We start from the raw sequence: 22,217 nt of genomic DNA on the forward strand, positions 1-22,217 counted from the left end.
AATTATACACACAGAGCTTAATTAAGAGGGAACAGCTGGCGACAAGACTGGAGGGACTTTTAAGTGCTATGAAGAATATAAGTGCAAGCTTGAATTAATAGTTTCTTCTATGTATTATGCTTGAACAAGATGAACAATGCTGAGTTCCTGTATTTTCCTAATGAAGTTAGCTATTTTCTTAGACAGGGAAATGAAAGTAGACAATGCAGCAGTCTGCATTTAATTCCTTTGCTATCACCTGCATGTGAATGGAGGGCTCTATTTATCTGCTGTGCTTTTATCATGAAAAGGAAGCAAACAGCAGCTCAAATTGTCAAGTATTAAAAAGGAAAAAAATTAACCTTTTTTTTAACTTGAAGCCCAAACAAAATTATAAAATACAAAAATCTGCAAGAAGGAAAGTTAGCTTAAGTATCTATGAAAAGAAACAAAGAAGGCCCCAGAGTATCTACAAATGACAGGATTTTTCGCTATTGGAAATCCAAACATTACAATGAAACTGTATGAATACTTCAGTTTAGCTATAGTGACATTCAGGACACACCAAAGTAACAACCCAAGCAAAAAGCTGCTAGTGACAGAACTGAAAGTGAAACTCCACTGTGCAATGTCTCTGCTGCTTGCAAATTAAAAAAAAAACCTTGACTTTTCAAAAGCACAGTTGTTTAAAAAAAATCCCTCAGTAGCCATTTTAGATTTTGACATGAAGTGGTTTATTTCCCTGAATAGATACTCTTCTATCTACTGTGTAAACAGTGAAAACTTCACTCTTTAAACTTTCAGTAAATCCAGTGTTAACACACTTTTTTTTCCCTTATGCCAGAGTTTCTGTATATTTGTAGAGCATCTCAGCTCCAGCTGAGGTGAACCTCTGGTTCAGAGAGGTGTGCTCTCCAGTCCCCTGTAAGGATGAAGCTTCTGCTAACGAGCGGGAAGTGACACAGTCAGAAAAGAGCCAGATGCTGTGCAGGTGCACAACTCTGGGCAAAGAGCTGCCCTTACAGCCAAACAACCTGGATGTACCCCTGCAGAAGCACAGGCTCTTCAGCTGGGAATTACAAAGCCCACCAAGGCATATTTTTAATATTCCCTGTTCACCAATGCAGGTGGCACCCTAGCACTTTCAGCACAGCACTTCCAGTAGTTTACCACTTCTGAGCAGCACAACCTTACTCCCTCATTCCATGCTATCTAGGGAAACAATCTGGGTCTTGCTGCCCTTGCTCTGTTCTCATCTGTTATTCTCCTAAATTGACAAGTGGGAACCCAACCAGTTCTCAGATTCCCCTGGAAGATACAACATGTTGTGGTCCACCTACCTCCCACTGCCCCCTTACCAAAAGTCACTTTTGTCCTCCAGCAGCTCCCGTCCCAATTACCCACCTTGATCCCCAACTCCTCCCTGCTTTAATTCAATTACTGATTAATTTCAGAAAAACAAAACACCTTCATTTCAGTAAGAGGCAGATGCTCCTCCTCCCTCCTCTCCATTCCCACCTCTATCTCACCCCACACATAGAAAAATACTCATAATGCTCCATTTAAGAGTACATTCTTAAGTCCTGTCTACAAAATCTCAACATTCTTTAGTTTGAGACCACCACCATGACTAAGGTATGAACACCACAGTGTATGAACTGCCCCCTGTGTTGCAATGTGATTTTCTGAACATGCTCATTTGTACATTCTACAGTATTTCACAACACATAAAATGTTTCATTTCAAAAAAGCTAGCCAAGTAAACACATTTCCCATTTTCCACAGACATGATTCTGCAGTTTGCCAACTAAAGAGGGTGTCTGGCAGTATCTCAGATTTGGGGCTGGCTTTTTTAAGAGTACATGAAAAATGGGCTGTTTTAACTTGCCGTTTGACAATTGAATCATTCTCCCTTAAACCTAGTAATTTTCACTCTCCCAGTAACTTTACTATTTACTTGTGCCCAGTCCAGTATATTGCTGTTTGGTGAATGTATTTTCAAGTCACACAGATCTGAGCCCAGATCAAGTAAATCTGAAACACAAGTCCAGATTAATTAGTTCCTTCCAGTCAGTGAGAATGACTCTTTGGGCTTTGCCAATTCTACCACAACTTCTCTTCTTCATCCTTTCCTCTTCTCAGAGGAAGCCATCTGCCACTGGCTCAAACCTCACACTCAGCAATGACAGCTTGGTGACAGACACAGAACGGAAGACATGAAATAGCCCTTTCTGATTTGAAGGACTTGGCGTCTCCAACTTACCTCCACACTAGCTCCTCTCATGTAGAATCACAGAATGGCTCAGATTGGAAGGGTCTTTGAAGATCAACTTCGCAGGTTCCAAACCTCCCTGCCATGGGCAGGGAAACTTGACTAAACCAAGCTGCTCAAAGCCCCATCCAACCTGGCCTTGAACACTCCAAATGGCAATTTCAGCTTCATCATGAAAAACACCTTATCATGGAGCTGAAAACAGAAGTCTCCATCTTCCTCTAGCAGAAATAGCTCTCCTTTCTTTCATAACTGGGTTACAGATAACACAAGTGCTCTGTCCAGAAAGCTTTAACACCTTGTAGCTCTCATGCCTGGTAAGACAACTGGCAGACAGAGATTCACACACGTCACAGGCTGAAGGTAAGCAAGAAAGAGATACTTACTTTCCACTTGAATTGATATTTCTCTTTATCTGTGCCTAATGTCATCTCTCACTTCTTTCATCACCTTATTCACAAAAGTCAATACAACCTCGAGTAAGAGCTGATGTATCTGAGGACTGACACTGATGCTGGGCTGGAGCTGCTTTAGAGCCCCAACAAAGACAAGAGGTGCTCTGTGCCTCCAGTATTATCCAAGCAACAGTTAAAAAAAAAATCACAGAACTGTCTATACATGCTAAAAACAACAAGGATTCTAAAACTAAAAATAATATCAATATTCTCCCAGAAAAAACAGTACATATATGAAGTTCCCTTGATGATTCTACAGGAGTGAGTTTTTGCAACTACCAATTTAGTGTGACACCCTAGAAAAATCAGTAAAAAACAATAGGTCTAAGGGTGGTTTTTTTCCCCAGTTTCTCCCTTACAGGTTGCATACCTTCTATGGCTATGATTTAATCACTTAAAGTGAGTGATTCTCAGAAGACACTCATCATATTATGAAATGAAAAAACCCAGAATAATGGAAGCAATATCACACTGCCATCTCATACATTTTTATCGTCTACTTCTGTATTCTAAGAATTCTCTATACATCTTCACTGCAGTTATTCATTTATCCTTCTAAGTTTAAGTTAGTGTCTTCTCTCCAGACTCCTCTGGAGGCATTTATCTTACAATCAATCCTGCAATATGAAATTCATTTTGTATTGTCACAATGGCTTCACATGAAAACAATCCTAATTTTAGCAGGATTCTTATGCTGTAAACCCTTGTTCCCATCTTGACTGACTTTGCAGTAATCCATGTAGTTTATTTGGCTACACAAAGAACTAGAGTTACTTTGATATCATTATCTTCCTATGTTTGCTATCCTTAAGCCTTCACACTCAATTTTTGAGGAACTGTTATGATCCTCAATGAACAATTCTGTATACCTGTTCTGACTTCAGCCATACACAACCCTATCTTCTGCTTTGATTATCTGTGGACTTTAAAAATAACCAAATAAAAAAAAAAAAACACCCCACCCTAAAACTCAAGCAGTGCCCTTTCTCAGTCTTCCCTCTACAAACACCAAGACTTTTTTGCAGTTTACTGACCTCCCCTTCAGCTTAAAGCTTCAGCACACAAGTTACCAACAAGAGTCTCCATTGTTTTCTGGGATTTTGCAACATTGCCATTTTCCACTTTTTTGTATTTTTTTCTGTATATGAAATTTCATTTCCACAGGTCCCTAATTCCCTCCTCCTGTTCATTAATCTTCCTGCCTCCTCACAGCCTCTTTCACTGTAATCCATAGCCATTGCATGGGGTAAGTCAAAAGCAAGCTGCCCTCACCAGCTAGAACCAGCCTGAAAAACAATACAGATGAATCCTTCCTTAGCATCCAGAGAGACAAACAGATAGCCTTCAGGATGTCAGACACTATTTACAGAACCACTGGGCAAAGCATTTCTGCTTAGTTCAACTGGCTGATGAGAAAAGCAGCACAGCTTGGCCCCTGCAGGGAGGTGTCTGTGGTGTCCTACCTGCTCTCAGTCCTTGGTCTCACAAGACACACAGCTCACAGACACAGCCATCTTATCTAAGACATTGACCTACAGGTTTCAGCAGTCCTTGCTTGCCTGCACCACCAATGCCTCTGCACACTGAGGACCTGATCCTTACCAGCACCTGTGCAGCCACCTGCCTTCATCCCTCCTCCCATTTCCAGGATAAAATCCTCCTGCAACCCCAGACGAAGGCAGACCTAGGCTCATCCTTGCCTTAATTAATATAGCTACATAAGGCAACCCGCCAAAAACACCTTTATAACCTCCAAGCAAAGCACAGTTCATAGGGAGTAAGGATGTTTTGTATAAAACGTGGAAGACATCTTGGGGGAAAAGAATCCAATAGCTTGAGACACAAAATCTTACCCCAGTCTAAAACAGAGGCACAGACTTGCATGTTCATATTCCTTCAAATTACCTTATCTTTTCATCCCAATATATCATATCTTCTTAAAAACTCTGCCTTGCCACCACCTCATGGCCACAAAACTACTGGCACTACAACCAGCAGAAAAACACATGGCTTTTCTGCAGGAAAACCCAAGATCTCACCTCATCTCTGCTCCGGAGGTGTTCTCCTCCAGGTTAAGAGAGCAGGAAATACAAGGCTTTCCCACTCTTAACTTTGGGAATGGCTTGAGGTGCTTTCATGCCTCCAACCACCTGATTGCTCCTAGACAGCCATAGCTGTTTTCGGAGATGAACTGGGAAAATAACACATGTTCAGAATAACTCAGTGAAAAAGAAGTAGTTTGGGCAATTTCTTGACCCACTCCAGTCTGCTGACAGCAGAAGCTGTCTGAGTGACAGAGGGACACACACCATATGAGAAGGGCGGTAGCTGGAACCACATAAGCCAGTACTGACATCAGAAGAAGAAATTAAACCATGGCCACCAGGACCTCAGATTGACTGAATCGAGACCTGCTCCTCACTAAAGAGTGCACAGAGGCAATCTTCACCCAGCAGTCAGCACTCACAACATGAAGGCAACACTGCTGTATGCTTCTCTCATACTGGTGCCCCTTTCCATCCCCCCACCATAAATTTAACACCTATTTCAAGATAACCCAACACTGTGCTCCAGGGATAAAGCAGCCTTCCATTTAAAAAAATTTAACGAGGCCAGCAAGACCAAATTATAATCAGAAGTTTTTAAAAGCAAGTGTATATGAAAATTCCTATACAATAAAAGTTATCCAGTAAATGCAATTTACTTAAGCTTATCACACAATCTCTTATATGAACATAACAAGGAGCATTCAACTCCCTCCACAGTTTTAAAACATTTACAAGACATGAATGACAATTTACAGCGTCTAAACTTCACCATGAAGAAAGTATTCCACGTTGCACTCTATCAGTGGTAAGGCATTATCTGACATTTAAGAGAGACCATTTTTTCATTTTGTCTGGAGTTGACCTGTTCAACACAGGTGAAACTGGAGCCACGGCTCCCAGTATCTCTTTTCAGAATCCCTTTTCCATTGAAACTCAGATTTATTTTTTTTCCCCAGTCCTCCAGCATTCAGAATTGGCTATTACACCAAGAAATACAGAATTATTATAAATGTCATTCCTTGGACATGCAGTGACTTTCAACATGGCCAGAACTCTAAAGAGATATTAATTTAAAAGCCTGAACCAACAGTTTAGGATTTCCTCTAAGCTGCAGCTTTCTGAAGTCAATATTTGTAAATCATGTTTCATGTTTCCAAGGAAACCAAGTGGGTAATACCTCTTGCAAACAGCCTCCTTGAATACACTTTTCAGGGCTACAAGGCTCACAGAAGTTATTCTCAGTCTGACAAAGAAGTTATGCTTTTCCTTGTATCTTCCAAAAAAACATATCAGCATGCAGAGGCAGCTGAAGTAATGTACACAGCAAGCATCCAAAGAAATCTCTCTGGACCCTGCCATCTGAAGCACACATCTTATAACCATTGCATTACTCAGCTTTTGTGCGTATTTTTCCCAGTGGCAGACCTAAAAGTGTCCTGAGTAAATAGCATTACATGCATTTTGCATGTGTAAAAATGAGGCACTTATTAAATGACTTCCAAATCATCAGTCACTGTATCGCTTACAATGTGTATCTCACCACCCCCTCTAAAAACATTATTATGCATCTCATAGTAAAGTTCAAATATTAATGAAGATAGAAATCAAATCCAGGAACAGAGCAGCATATTGTAACAGAATGCTGCTTCCTTGATCTTTTTTCTACTATTTTTCTTATTTGACAGATATTTACAACAATTTAAGGCATGACTGCTCACTGCAGCCTGCAGACATAAAATAAATGGTGAGGAGCACAAAATATACTGAACGTAATTTTGTTGATGGGATCTTTGGAAAACGCAAGATCATAAGCTAAGCAGCAATAACATAATATCGTTACCTGAAGAAGAAAGGAGGAAAAAGTCTTAAACAGAAATAACAAGTTTATGAATTCCACTTTCATAACTGTGAAGACTTAAAACTTTAAAGCAAAATGACTGCAACAGTATTTTTGTTGCAGGCTCTTGCACACTGAAGGCAGATCAAAGCAACACAGAAATTCATTCTCCTGTCTGTTAGAAGTTCTGTAAGACTTCTGTTTCCAAACAGCCAGGTAATGTGCTTTTACACGATATATTTAAGGAGCATTTTGTGTCCAAACATTCCTGCTGAAAAACAAAGATTCTGAAGCTTCACCAAAAGAATACAGACTAGAAAAATACCTCTCGCACCCTCTCATCTGCTCACATCTATCTACAATACACTTTCAGCAACTGTTTTACTACACGAAACATACCCAGAGCTCAAGATGCTGCATTTTGCTTACTCAGAGAAACTCAACCCTGGTTAAGACATGAATGCTTTCTGGTGGCTCAGGGTAACCAAAGAAACAGCAGGTCTTCAAGAATCTCCTCTGGAAGTACTATGCACAGAGCCAAACTCATGGGCTTCAGCCGTAGCAATTCACTGCATCCAGCACGAATCTGCAACTTACAAAGACATATATTCAAGAACAGCACATAAAATAAAACCCAAAACCTTGAAGGAGAAGCCAGAACACTTCTGGCACTACAACAGAGGATTGTTCTAACAACAAAAATGAATCCATTGCACCAGAATCACTTAAAACACCAGACATCACACTAGGTACATAAACTTCTTTGGTAAGCAGTGAAAACCAGTTTCTGCCTTGCAGCAAGTCTCAAAGTTGCCTGCAGAATAAAAAACGCCATTTCACAGCTCATGACTGAGATGACAGCAATGGACAAGACAATCAGGGGACAATAACCAGTGCTGCAATAAGAAAAATCCATGTAGCACGCTAAGTATACTCAGCAGCAAGTAGTTTTCAAAACACCTAAGTCAACACTGAGCAACAAAGGGCTTTTTTTTGCCACCATTTACTCATGAAACACAGGAAACACACTCATGAATGAAACACACACCTTCACTTTTCTGGGACCATCTATGTCCTCCCCACGGCCCTAAATTTAGTAGTTTCTCTCCACTGCATCCTGCCTTCATCCCAGAGAAGGGCAACGCACAGAGTCCAAGAGCACCACTGGGAAACAGATGGGAAAGAACAGAAATATCTTCCCAAGATCCTGGAGGCAGAACAAACACAAGGACACATAGAAAAGGCAGACCACACCCAGACTGCAAGGAGCAGGATTCTCCTGCTGGATTGCATGTGAAATCATGGTCACCTCAAACCTCAGCTGTGCCAGTTACAGAAGAGCAGGACACATAAAGCATCAGACAGCCCAACCTAAATGAAAGAAATTGAGTTGCTTTCCATGTAGCAACTTGTGAGGTACCACAAGCTTTTCCAAAGGTACAAGACACCAGCACTGAGCCACCACGTGCAGCTCCAGCTGCCTATGGCACCAACCCAGAAACCAAGGGGTTACTGCTTCACCACGCTGTTTTCAGGAACTGCTGCAATAAATCCTCAGCAGAAATTCAGGGCTCCAGGGACCTATAACACGCTATGTCATCTATAACACAAAAATCTAAATTAAGGTTTTTACATTTAGAATTGTGCAATTGAAACTAATTTTGCATTAAAAAACCCTAAAACCTCAAAAGTACAAATAGATAAAAGGGCTAACAGTCATTGCAAGGAGAAAGCAAGAGCAACACTACTGGTGAAGAAAAAGAAACAACACCTAAACATTCTACTTGAATAAAAATATGGAATCAGTATTAGCCTTTGCAGGGAAAAGATTTTAAGCTAATGACCACAAATGCTTTAGGCTCACATTTCTTCTCTGCCATGCAAAGCACTGTACTCAGATGACAAAAGTTCAAAAGTTCTGTGTCGAGACGTTCATGAGCTTCATTCAGGAGCCTTGCACATCACTGCCAGATAGCACAGGACTCTTTCTTAATAAACTGGTAGCTCCTAAAGAACATAAAGATCATAAACAATAGCAAGCTCAACAGAGGAAAGTGAAAGCATCCCACTGGAGGCCTCAAGAGACACTGCAATGAAGAACAGTCTGTCAAGGAGGACAAACGGGAGCAAATTCTGGGACTAGCAAATCACCAAAAGTCAACTCGATCTTAGAAAGGTGGTATCTTTCCTCACAGGCCAATTTGTTTTGCAGTAGCAGCGCATGAGGTGACTGTAAAATTAGCTTTGTAATCTATTTAGCTTTCCTTTTTAGAAACACAGATAAGTAAACACCAATTTGGACTCCTCTCATGAGCATAAAGAGATATTCTTTCATCAGAGAGTCTCCATTGTGCCGAGATGTATTTCTAGTGCTCTTTACCTGGCTCATTTTGCTCTCGGGCAACTTGAAGCATTAATAAAGCCTTTCCTCTGATCACCACTTTCCAGTTTCCTAACTTGCTGCACAAGGCTGGACTGCACAATGGTCCTTGTTTCCAGCCCTGATCCTTTTCACAGGACCTGCACTAGTTACGTCAATTTGCAAAAAGAAAGCAAAACAGCCAACAAGCTTCCTTTGCCCTCTTTGAGGAAGAAGCAAATTACCTTTCCAGTTGTACTGCTTTTTGATAGCTCTGTGTCCTACATCATTTTGCCTGGCTCCATGACAAATACAAGCAGAAAGGAAGTTATCACACTGAATGAAACTACACAATGAAAAAACTGGCAAGCAAAACAATCTTGCTTTGGTCTTTAGTTGCTATTTCAAGAAGATAGGGAGAAGGCAGGGACAAAAAAAAGGAGAAAGGCACACCTTTAGTTTCCCTGTAAAATAAGGTTACTTATGATCACAGTTTTAAAGTCAGAATATGCAGAAATTAAGTTTTATTTAGATAACTCTATCTCTTTGAAGACTGAGGAAGTAGAGCAGTGTATACTTAACCATTGTGAAATGTCTCCAAAAAAAAGACTAAATAATTAAAGTTTGAGAATCAGCAGGGCTTCACAGATAAGATTACTGTTAAAGAGCAAAACTTCCCCAAGTTGAGAAAAGCTCAGCAAAATCACCAGGTTTTCTTAGTAACTCTTTTCAAACTGGTAGGATGAATGAAAAGCAGTTGCAGGGGAGAGGGAGCGGACTATCCCATTATTAAATTTGAAACAATCTCTAAAAAGGAAGAAAAAAACCCCCAAAACCAAAACACAGTAAGAGACTTAAAGGTCTGAGAAGTGCAGCACCACGTAAGCACACCAAACACTGGAGGAACCTGGGGGCTCCTGCTCAGCTGGTACCTTTGGCCAACGAGCATCCCATTTCATACTTTAGATAATACACTGAATGGAAATGCCCAAAAAGGCACCTGAGAACTGGAGTGTCAGTGTCATCAGCCAAGAATAAATCAAGTATTTGAAAAAATTATCTTCATATGCAGTTTCACAAAGCAAGAGCAGCTGGCCAATCCTACCTTTTGACAATGTTTAGAAGGAGCAAGTTAACCAAGGCTGCTCCAAAACCTGTCTGGTAAAGAAATGGCTTTTTCCTGTAGCACTATTATATATTTCAATAAAAAATTCTGACTCTTATTTAATTTTTTCACCAAAATTACATTTGAATTTATGAAACCAATTTACATTCCTTCTTTCATCAATGCCCAAGCAGTACCCATTTGCTGTTTAAGTTTCAAAGAAACTACTTACCCTATAAAAAACACAGACTAAACAAAACTGAAACACAAACTAATCAATAAGTAAGTGCAGAACAGAATATCTTATTTCTCACAGCTTATTCAACCACCACAAATTACTGGATCATCCAGAAGTTGAAAAAAATCTACCATGAGCCAATTAAACTGGGTAAAGACGTTTCTCTTACAGTATTCAAATATAAACAATATGCTGAAAGGTGATAGTTACTAGTTCTAAAACTCCCCAGGATATTTTTAACAGAAATTTAGAGGGTTTTTTAATAACAAACTACTATTTTTCCTTTATTCACCATAAAAGTTTATAACACTAACACATTTTATTAAGATATTTTAAAAAAACTAGCATATCAAAAAGAAATCAAGATATCATTAAAAATTATTTTAATTATGTTTTCCACGGTTTACAAGTCCTAAGTACAGTTGACAAAGTCAATCATAAAACTGAACTACCAAGTAAATCAGAAACACATCAGCCATACCATAATATTAAAGACCTGAAAATTCAAACACAGCAAATGAACATTAATTCCATGAACTTTTAAAATGTACAGGGCATGCATACAATACATTCTCTCAAATAGCAATTTGAGTATACTCTGTGTAACAACTATTTTGTCCACTGTGTATCAGGACACTAAGCATCACTTACCCAAAAGACAGCACTAGGAAAGGAAAATGAGTAAGAACTGCAGAAACCAAACAAGATTTAAACTGATTGTTTAAATCAAGTTTTCCTGCCCACTACTTTGAAGTCAAAATTATTTAAATCAATTCACCGTCTTTAACAGCCACGAAGTAAAACACTGTTCAATTATGCATATTCTGAAAATGAAGACAGAGAAGGAATTGACAGGAGACTGGTTGACTACTCATTTAAGAGACAGAAGTACAACAAGGTTAAGTGGCTGGAAGCCAAATACATGGCTAAATTCAGGGAAGAAATAATGCATAGAGATTAGAGTAATTATAACCACTGGAGCAGCTCACCAAAGACGACAGTTGATTGCCCACTGCATAAAGTTTTTTACATTACAAACATCTACTCACAGAACGTTCCAGCTCCAAGAGACCACGCAGAGTTTGTGCAGGACAAGGCGATACTCTACTGATGGCATTATTGAAATTGAATTAGCTGATCACAATGGTCTCCTCTGATACACAAATCAATGAAACTACAATTTGATCCCATGACAGATACTATAATATATCCTTCTTCTCACTTCACCAAGTCCTGCCTCCAGTGAATATACTGAATTCGACATGTACACCTCCTGTAAGCTATCTGCTTAAACGCCAACCTGTCCACCACCAACTAAGACTCTGAACATATGTGGCTAAATTCCAACTTGTTCATCCAGGCAGAAATCCCTAAAAGTCTCTGCAACTTGTATGTTGGTTAAATGTGGCTTTGTGGGTTTACTTCTTCTATGGCATTTCAGCACTGTCAAGACACTTTTAGGACACAATTTCTGTACTTGACACCGCTGCCAAACCTCAAGCTGCAAAACAGCTGCAGTCTAGTCATTCAACTTTTAAACTGAAAACTCTATAATGTCTGTCAAATACTGGCTGGAATTATTTTAGATCATACCAAATTATTGCCGTAGCATGTGTCTCATTTCTGTTCTTTCCTTCAAAAATTACTGTTTACAGATTCTTTGAGAGATCAGAATTTTTGTGTTTTCTGAACTAGTTCTAACATTGTCTAACACAAGGAGAATATTTCCACTGATTATTTTTGTATTTCTAATACATTAGCAATATAAAAAGACTTTTCACACTAACCTCATGTTTCTATTTTTGATATCACAGTAACATGCGAGGAGTCAGCTTGGGTATGGGAGTAACCCTAGCCTGCTCTGATCTGAAAGACACTACAGCACTCACAATCACATGCAGGGAACACCTTCTCCCCACTTTTCCCTCTCTCTGCCACGGAAAACTGTGCTTTCAGCAGAGCAGGCCTGCTCCAAGGGCTTGCCAGTTAGGCACTGAACTACTGAGAATATAATCCTTATGCAAAGTAAGTAGCAATTTTAGCAAAGATATACACATGCACATCTATATTTATTATATATATATTTATACACAAAAATAAATGTAATCTATAAAGGCTTCTTTGGTCAGATGTCTTGAAAACACAACTGTACAAGTAGACACGTTAAGAAAAAACAGGGGTGGGGAGTTGTTAAAGTGGCTAAGGTTTTTCTTAAAGGGAAGCCACTTTCAAATAATCCAGTATCCAGAAAATGTGGCTGCTTATAAGAATTCAGCAGCTTTTTAATGACAAGGTCATCAACAGAAGGGCCGCAGCAAGAGGAAGAGAGCAGCATTCCTCACCCAAAGAGAGGTTGAGCAGCGCTGCTGGCAAGAGGCAGAAAGCAGCGCAATAATTAAACATACAAGGATGAGAACTGATGGATGGGAACATGCAGCATCAACTGCACCCAGAATCCATCACAAGGAGGAACTTCCTTCTTTTACTTTAATTCCTCTTTTTTATTTCCTTTTTGTTTAAGACAAGAAAAAAAGATGTGTCCATGAAAGCCACACAAGTGGAACTTCAGTAGTATTGGGGGGAGATGTGGGATCTGAAAGTACAATTATCTTTCATTTCTGTTTATGGACTTCAGGCTATGACCTCAAGAGGACTTGGGTACCAAACCACTCTTCTCCTGATGCTGTCCCTACTATAGAAAATCCCAGCCTGGCTGGGGTCTACCTGCTCTCACAATATATGGGCTAAGTTAAACACCAAATAACTAAAGCCACAAGAAGAGCCCACAGAAACTGCTATTTCTTCTTCACCACCACCAGAGCCTTCAGGGCCTCCAGTGCTTCTGCCAGGATTTGAGCACTGCAAGGGTTCTCTCACTTATTTTTTAACAAGTACAATGTACTCATTTACGTGTGAACTAAACATCTGAGACTTCCCGTACTGTCAGCCAACAGAGAGGTTTTCTGAAGGCCTTTTGACCATGGGAATTACTCTGGTGTCATGATTTTAGTACACACTTCTGAGGCAAGGATGAGCTAAGCTCTTCTTTTTTGGAAAAGGAAAGTACTTTATTCAAACTTTCCACCAGAACTGACTTAGGCAGGTGTCTGTGATTGCTATGCATAGAGTTCAGTCTTCCATCCCTGCCTATCCCACATACTTCTTTAGCATTGCAATGCAGAAGAAATGCTGTGTTCCTAAATGCAGCAAAACGTGAAACCCAAAGGACAGCACATTTCCAGCAAGCACAAAATAAATCTATCTCGGATACTGGATGGGATGCAAAGCAGAGAAAGTGCACTAAATCTCTCCTTTTTATTTTTTTTATTATGTTTAATTGTTTGATGTGACTGTTGAAAACTTTATCTCAATAACGCCACAATAAAAAATTACAAATCCACCATCTTCTCAAAACAGGAGGTCTCCAAGTATTAACATTCACTCTTTCAAGATAGACATTTTAGCTAAATGTTGATTTAGCTGAATATATATCTCGAAAGTAAGTGAAAATGGCAATGCTATCAGAAATAGCAGCCTCCAAATCTGCCTCCTAACTAGACCAACTCTGCATGCTCTCACTTTCAAAACCTCATTTTTTCCTTTCAAAATTGTGTAGAGCACTGTCTATGCAAAAGATTTCCTTGGCTAGATGGAATAAGTGAAAAATTAAGTTGCCTTGTAACTGCTACCAATTTATAGAAAGTGGAAAGGAATGTTTTTCTCTACTTTGTTTTCTTAAGAAAAATCTTTTCATTTCCCACTTGGAATTTTCTTGCAACTGAAAGATTCTCTGAAAAAGGAACTGGAAGAGCTCCAACTACTGTCCAACACTTTAAAAGATTTTAAAGTGTCATCAATCACAGCTCTTTACATGCTCTTCTAGAGCACTGCCAACTCGTATTTGAAGACTAACTCAAAAGTGTTTCATGCCAGCATTAAACACTCAAAATAAAGACAAATACAAAACAAAAAAAACCCATTTCTATATTAATCTGATTTTAAGTTAAGTCCTGCTCAGATTCCTGTCAAATGTTACTACATAATACTAATAGTCATTATCGTCCCTTTTTTCTAGGACTAATTGGCAATTGATATCATTAATCAAATATCTCAGTGGCTACCTCAGATGGCAACATATTATTATGCCTGCTATAAAAGGTCCCTTCAAGTCTTTGTAGACCATCTTTAAATGCCGGTACCATAGGGGAAAAAACCAAAGAATTAATATCCATGGTAAATAAGTTACAGGTATTCTTTGAAACTGATGTAACAAATTTCTAATACTGCATATTCCAGTTAACAAACTTCAGTAATTTCAACAGAAAAGCTCAGTGAATGGTTCTTCAAAATCTGATTTGAAAGTATCTGAGAACACTGAGTATCTGAACCAGCCACTTCTGACAACTTTGGTAGTAAAAAAAAATGAAAAAAAAAAAAATCAGTATTTTTTCCATAGAGTACTTTTTTAAAAAAACTTTCCCTCGGGTATCCACAGAGAAATTGCTGGGTTACAGACAGTTGCCTTTACCCCTTCAGTGGCAGCCTGTCAAGACTTGAACAAAGTATATGACAATTAGAGATCACTCACGCTCAGGAAGGCTTCCAGAGCTCACCGATAGCATCTCCAGCTCTGCGAACGGACCTGACCTTATTTCCAGCTGGCCTGAGCTCTGCACACACCCCCTGCACCCACGCAGCCTGCCAGCATCACTGTGCTGCCCATGCTGCTGCCAGGCACCTGCAAGGCTCCACAACAGAGATGCAACACCACCACCAGAAAAGCCCTTCTTGGACAGGGCAGAAAAAAAGAAATTATTTAGGCAGTCGGCAGGAGGATCAGCATTAGCACACACAAAACCTTGTGCTCTTTGCTGCTCTGACCACTGGACAACACCCGGCATTAATAGGGAATTAGGGTCAGTGCTTGCCACCTTACAGAGCGGGTAACAAAGTGCCTGCCCCAGGTGACACATGACAAAAACGAGACTAGAACTCGGGTCTCCCAACATGATACATCATCTGATTAATTATCCCCTTAGCAGTGCCGATGTCCAAGGTCATGCATTTGATTGTTCTATGTTTAAACAACGAGAACGCACTCGCCCCACAGCCAGGCCAGGAACAAAGCTCGGGATTTCTGAGTCCCATCATTACTCTGCTATGTAGCAAATACCGTGCCAGCCATTAGCAAAGAGCGCGCCTCATTCCCGTCCTGAAGGCTGGTTCACAGAGAGGACAAAAGCCTGCTACTGCTAACCAGACATTCCTTAACTCAAGTGGCGCTGGTCTGCGCTGCAATGCCTAACGCCCTTACTGCCAGCACTGCCAGCCACCCACAAAAGGACAAACACCACTGCATGTGACGGCGTTTGTTACAAGAAACAAACAAAAAAAAAATTACAGAAACAGTTCTATGTAAAAATAAACAAACCAGATTTAAAAAAAAAGCACAGACATTACTAGGATCGCATTCAGAGGGTCAGAAATGTCAGCATGTGACAGTCTTGGCCAACTTTATTTAGTATCACTGAATATATACTTTTAATAGTCTTCAATCATAGCATCTCCCTTGATCCTGACAAACAGTTTTAGTTCCAACAAACCTTAGCTTTTGCATCCTTGTGGTTTTACTAAACTTTAAAAAAAAAAAAAAAACACAAGCCAACACTGAGGTAAATCCTACCCTTGTAGCTGCGGCTGAAGGGACTCTTCTGGCACAGGAGTTGATGTGTACACATATTGAGTGCATGAAGAAACAGACAGTATAAAGCATAAAATCCCTGAATATATATCACATGACTTAACATATGGACTCCCAAGTTTTACCATGTATTTGAGAAACACTGGGATGGCTCATGCCACCATGCCATCCCAAAAATCCAAGAGATTACAGAAATAGCTACAGAACCAAGACACACCATAATTTTCATTTGTCTTCTCCAGACCAAAACACATCACTCTGCAGCAGACATAGATAAAAAAAAAGTATATAATAATTCAATTTTAGTCCCAACTTTAGATAAGGCTTTCTAATTCATATGAAAAGCTATTATACTGAACTCAAGGAAGTCCACATAGCTCAGTGTTACATACAGCATGGATACACTTTCTGGCAAAGCCACGCTCATTTTCCCTCTTCTTCCTATCTCTCAGTTTACTTTAAGAGCTTTCTGCAGTCAAAAGGTAAATAGAACTAATTAAAGAACAGCCTAGCTTTTTCACATTGTAGAATCACAGAATGTTCTGACTTGGAAGGGACCTGCAAGATCATTGAGTCCAACTCTTAAATGAATGGCCCATACAGGGACAGAACCCACAGCCTTGGCATTATTAGCATGCTGTGAGCAACTGAGCTCATCTCCTATAGTCACTGCTTGGGAGCAAACAAGAGCACAGACTTCATACGAACTTCAACCCTGTTACATCAAACTCTGCAAAAGAATGAAAAAGTTCACATATTCAGGGTGCAAAATCTAAGTGAACTTTCTGCACAGAAGATTCAAAATGCAAACACAGCAGCCCTAGCTGGAATATATATATATATATATACACACATATATATATATAAAAACCAAAATGGACTCCACAACTTTCCTCAGATGAGTCCAATTTTTCCCACTTTTGCAACGGTGCCACAAGGTCTGACCAACACTTCAATCAAGTTTGTCAACATATGCCTGTCTAGCTATAAACTAATGCAATCATTTTGACACTGAATCATCAAGCATAACTTTTGCTGTTGTTTGGAGGTTGTGTTTAGCAGCAACTTTAAAAAAAATCATTCAGTTGAAGCAAAAGGACTGTCTAAAGTTCAGTTGTTGAACACACGGTAAGATTACATGGAACTTTTACCAGTGACAAACAATGTTGACAGTGCCATCCGTACTTTAGTGCAAAAGCACTTTCCGATGTAAGCAGGAATTTAATTTAAAAAAACTTCTTTTTTACTGCATAGGAAACAGACATTTCATGCTTCCACATTTTGCACCTGCAAGACTCAAAACTTGTCTTACGGATACAGCACAGTGCAATTGGCACAAAGGAAAAGAAAACCCTCAACCTGGCTGCTCAATACTTTACTTAACAACTCACTTTGAAACAGCATGTTTATTACATGTTTTCCCCTTAGCAGGAAAAGTGAGCATGCTTGTGTTTGCAGCTCCTCCTCTTTCAAAGACACACAGCTGCAGCTGTAGTAAACAACCACTAGTCAGGAGCTGAGAAGGTCAAAGTCTGGGTGCTGCATCCATTTCAGCTTTTCTAAAAACAAAAGTTTTATTTCAGGAAATTAATTTTTTTACTCATTTTGTAGTTAAGCCAAGGAAAGGCAAACCACAATCATTCTCCAGCAAAAGAAACCAAGGCACAGTATTTCAAAAACCACAAGCAAGACACTTCAGTAAAAATAAGTGCTTTCAGAGCTCCATCTTTATTAATGAACAAACACATCATTTACACTTTCCTATTTTACTTGATTCAAACTAAGACTTGGTCAAAACCAACTTTGTGCTGATGAGACCTGCTCCACAAAGCAAACAACACTCACTGAAGGAAAGAGCAAGGAGGTTGGCCACGCAGAGAAGTGGTGCCAGCAGCCGAGCAAGGTTCACTTAGGTCATCCAGCAGCCTGAAGCAAGGAGGCTACAGCACTCCATCTCTGGGAGTGCTTGCATAAGTGGACATCAGGCACCCAGCCATGACAAAAGGGCACTCAGTTTTCCCTTGTTTTACAGACCATCCAAAATCTAAACAATGGCATAACCTAGCAGCACTGAAAACTCCACCAAATTACACAGAAGTTCTGCAACCCCCTGTGCAGCAGAGACCTCAACACCACCCAGGAAAAGCACTGCCCACTTTCCTCAAATACGTGGTCTGTATGTCTGTTTAACTGAGGTGGTTACCATCACACACCACCTTGGTGCAGGCAAAGAGAAAAGCAGTCACTGCCACGGGGTTTTGCAGCACAAGCCCTTCACTGACCCCATTCTAACATCTCCCAGGGCAAGAGCTATTTCAGCCCCACATTTCTGCCTCCTCTCATCTGGACTGAAATTCTGCTCATGCACGTTCAGGTCTGGCTGATCCTGACAGAAAGAGCTGGCAGAGGACTCCACGATTAGCCTGTCCCGGAATCTTAAAGTTTATTTTTAAAAGTTGTTACACAGAGTCTTCTTGGGCTGTCAGGGGCCTTTCCAGAAAAGGTTTTTCTACAAGAAAGCAACGAAAGGCCTGGAAATATTATCATGAACTACTGCTGGGGGGGGGAAAAGCCAGAATTAAAAATACATGATTACCCATCCCCTCTATTTACACATGTGATCAGAAACAGAAAACAAACAGTATCAGAAACAGAAAACAAACAATATCTCCCATATTCTAAACTCCTTCCCAGCCCATCCAGAATAGGTGCACTCACTCATCAAATGACCTACGACATAAGCTTTTTGACAAAGATGCTTCTCCCCCCATAAAAGAGGTGCTCCTCAGACTGCCGCCCTCCTCCCAGTTCCACGCACAGTTAAGAAAAACAAAAAAAAAAAGGTGGGAAAAAATACTAAAAGGAGGAAAGAAAAATAATTGAGAAGAGGCGAATGCCAGCAGTGTTGTTGGCCCGGGGAGGGGCGCGCATGGGTGTCACCACCATGGAGGGGTGATGTCATCCACCAGCCTCCAGCCCGGGCACCTGCCAGCAGCAGCAGCAGCCTAGCAGCGGCTGCCAGAGCCTCCGGCAGCACGGCACGGGGAAAAAAATAAAAAGGCAGCGAAAAAAAAAAATCCGCAATGTTTCCCTTCGCTATGCGCGGTTGGTCTGTGACGATAGGTGACATGCCAGCTTGCGGAGAGCGGTTTCAACTTGATTACGTCCCATTAGAAAGATATTCAAGACACTCCCCCTCTCCCAGCACGAAATTAAAAAAAAAAAAAAAAAAAGCAGCCTCGGTTTATGCAGCCTTACGTCACTAATAAAATGCTCCTATCGCCCCATCTGTGACCTATTCAGCACAGCTACTAATCCCACGCTGCGACCACTTTGCTGTTCCTGTGCATTTCAGAGTTGTAGACCAACCAGAGAGCAGAAAATGGAGCCCATATGCCAGCGCTATTTAAAGCAGCCTCGCAAAGTTGCCGCGAATAATCTACCTGCCGTGGCGAGACGAAAAGTGAAAAGCAAAAAAAAAAAAGAAAAACCAAAAAGGGTGGTGGAGGGAAGAAGGAGAGTACCGTTTACTTCACGATGGGTAATTTAAAAAATAAACTAGTTTACTGTATTACTTAGGGGAAGGGGGGCTGCCAAGAGCTAGCAGGATTTTATAAGCTCTATACAGACCCCGATCAAGTGAACTTCTCTTCAGTGCTTCCTACCGAAAGGGCGCCTACCTCCTCCCTAAGCGCATAAAATATCTTATTTCCCAAGCAAGCCCGTCTGCGGGACTGAATGCCACGCCAAGATCCGAAAAAAAAAAGCCCAAAAAAACCGCTGTCTGGACCGGAGCATCGCATCCCTGCAAACCGCGGGGAGGAGAATATAAAATAACCCGTCTGGTCGCTCCTGTCCGCCTCCCCCAAAATCCTGCACCACCTCTGGTGGTTGGATGTTGGGGAGGCGGAGAGGAGCCACATCTCATCCCAGAGGAAATTTCATCCCAGCAGCGGAAAGCTTTGGGAGGGCTTCACAGGGTGACGCTGATGCCATCCATGGGCTAGGTAACCCATCTCCCGCAGCGGCTCTGGGCTCAGCGCTAAATGCAAATACCAGCGGCTTGCTCCCCAAGCTCCCGACTTCTGCAGGAGCGAGCATTTGTTCCACAGAAGACCATTATTTCTGTAGAAGGTAGTACAGCACGACACTCTTGCTTTTTTATTTTTCCCCCCATAGCGTGTTACAGTCCCATTTTTCTCCCCATTCAGCGTTACGCTCCGATTTTCCCCTCCACAGAGCGCTACACTTTATACTTTTTCGATATTTGTTTTTATGTATTAATTGCCCAGCCCCGAATGCGCACGGGGGCCGCCCGCCCCCACCCACACCCCCCCCGGGGACGGCAGCACAAAGGGCTGGGCGCTCCCCGCTCGCTGCTCATCACTCCCCGCTTATCGCTTTTCATTTCCCCCCCTCGCTTTTTTCACCGCCACCCCCACCCCTTTTTTCCCCCTCCTAGAGCCTCAGCGGGAAAGTTGAGGGAAAAGTTCGGGCCGGCGCCTAGCACCCTACGCCGGTGTCGCTGCCGCCGGGGCACGGGCAGGGATGGAGCAGGCGGGAGGAGGGGATGGATGGAGCGGGGGAGGGAGCGGGGGAGGCAGGGCACCGCCGTTAACCCCCGGCTCGCCCCGGCGGCGCCGGGGGAAGCGGGGGGGCCGCCCTGCCCCCCCTCCTGCTCTTCAAAATTATTTAACTTCAGCATAGGAGCGCTATTTTGTTTGTTTGTTTTTTTAAATAGAGGCTGGCTGGGACAGCGGCAGCAAAACCCACACACGTTAGCCGTTTATCCTGCTAAGAAAGGGAATCGGCACAGACCTGAGCAGAAGCGGCAGAGCAGGAGAAGAAACTGTTTCCTTCCCTGACACAGGGTCCCCGCTCTGTGTCTGTCTGTCCGCCCGCCCCGCGCTCCCCGGGCAGTGCCCCGCGCACTCGCACCCCGCACCGGCGGAGGCAGCCGGCGGCCGTCCCCGGGAAATGAATGGGGGCAGCCCGGGGAGCCGCGGCGCTCGCTCGCCGCCGACTTACCCGCGTCACATGATGAGCCCGGGCAGGGTGGGCCGGGGGTGGAGGCTCCCGGCGCCGCCTGGCCGCGCCTCGCCTGGGGCCGCCGCGACACCCCGCCGGCCGCTCAGACAAAGGCTCCGGACCGGTGTCCCCCTCCCCAGCTACCGGCCCCTGCTCCGGCCACGGCAGGCGCCGGTGGCGTCGCTGGCATGCGGCGCGTCCCCGCCCCCACCGGCAGCCGGGCGGAGGGAGGGGAGGGAGGGAGGGGCCGCGCCCCCGCCCCGCGGCCGCCCCGGTGCGCCGCCCGCCCCGCCCCGGGGGGTGGGGACGGGAACGCCCGGCCGCGCCTCCTCCCCCCGGCCCCGGCCCCGGGCCGGCCGCGGGGAGGGGCAGGGCAGCGGGGCGCCATGGGGAGGGGCCGGGCGCGGCCGGCAGCGGGGGCGCCGAGGGGAGGCCCGGGGCGAGGGGGCGCCGAGGGCGGGGCGCGGTAAAGAGGCGCCGGGGGAAGCTCAGCGGGGTGCGGGGCCATGGGGGAGCCCGGGGGGGACTCGAGGCTCTGGGAGCGCTCAGGGGACAGTGAGGGAGGCGCAGCTCTGGGGACGCCTGCGGGAGCCCCCGGGGGTGCAAGGCGGAGGGGAGCAGAGGGGAGCTCCGGGAGTCGGCGCGGGGCGGCAGCAGCAGCAGCGGCAGCGCTGAAGGGGCCCGGGGGACACGCGGTCGCGACCCTGAGGGGCGGCCCGGGGGAAGGGACACACCGGGCGATGGGTCCGCCCCAGGGCCGCGCCGCCCGGGGCTCTGACCGGGCCCGGCCGCCGCCGTTACCTGGGGCTGAGCGCTGCAAGCCTTTCCCTTCTCTTTTATTTTGTTTTCTTCGCACAGCCAGACTGCAGCTCGTGAGAAGTATGCGAGGCGTGGGGTTGTGGTTTTTTTTTTTTTTTTTTTGGTCAGCGCTCGTAAGCCCGAGTCGCGCCCCTGCAAACTGAGAACTTCCTTTATGGGGAAGATTTTTCTCACGTAAGGGCTGCGGATACTGGGTTGTAAAGGTTTTAATAACAACATACAGAGGAACAGATTCTATAATCTTAAAGTTTGTTTAAAACACCAAGTCTTTGTTACATTCATGTTTTAAAAGAAGAACTTTCAGAACCTTAGGAAACAGAAATATAAACCCTAGGAGTCAGTTAAACCTTTAGAAGCAAAACTCTATTTATTTTCG

General features: G+C 43.0%; 1 protein-coding gene across 3 annotated transcripts in view; it reads right to left on the reverse strand.

Annotated features, from left to right (window-relative positions):
* KLF12 (KLF transcription factor 12) overlaps positions 1-21,109 on the reverse strand; it is a 240,810-nt gene extending 219,701 nt beyond the window's left edge. For 2 of the 3 annotated variants that reach the window (XM_054271667.1, XM_054271665.1), the window contains exon 1: positions 21,023-21,109. The gene's annotated coding sequence lies outside the window, so the exon portion shown is untranslated. Of the gene's footprint in view, positions 1-20,812; positions 20,895-21,022 lie in introns of those variants that run through there. The other variant, XM_054271666.1, reaches the window with a different exon arrangement.
* Positions 21,110-22,217: the final 1,108 nt, after the last annotated feature.

The sequence above is a fragment of the Melozone crissalis genome, unplaced genomic scaffold, assembly GCF_028551555.1.
Source record: "Melozone crissalis strain CALT ecotype California unplaced genomic scaffold, PUWL_Pcris_2 ptg000013l_1, whole genome shotgun sequence".
NCBI classification, from domain to species: Eukaryota; Metazoa; Chordata; class Aves; order Passeriformes; family Passerellidae; genus Melozone; species Melozone crissalis.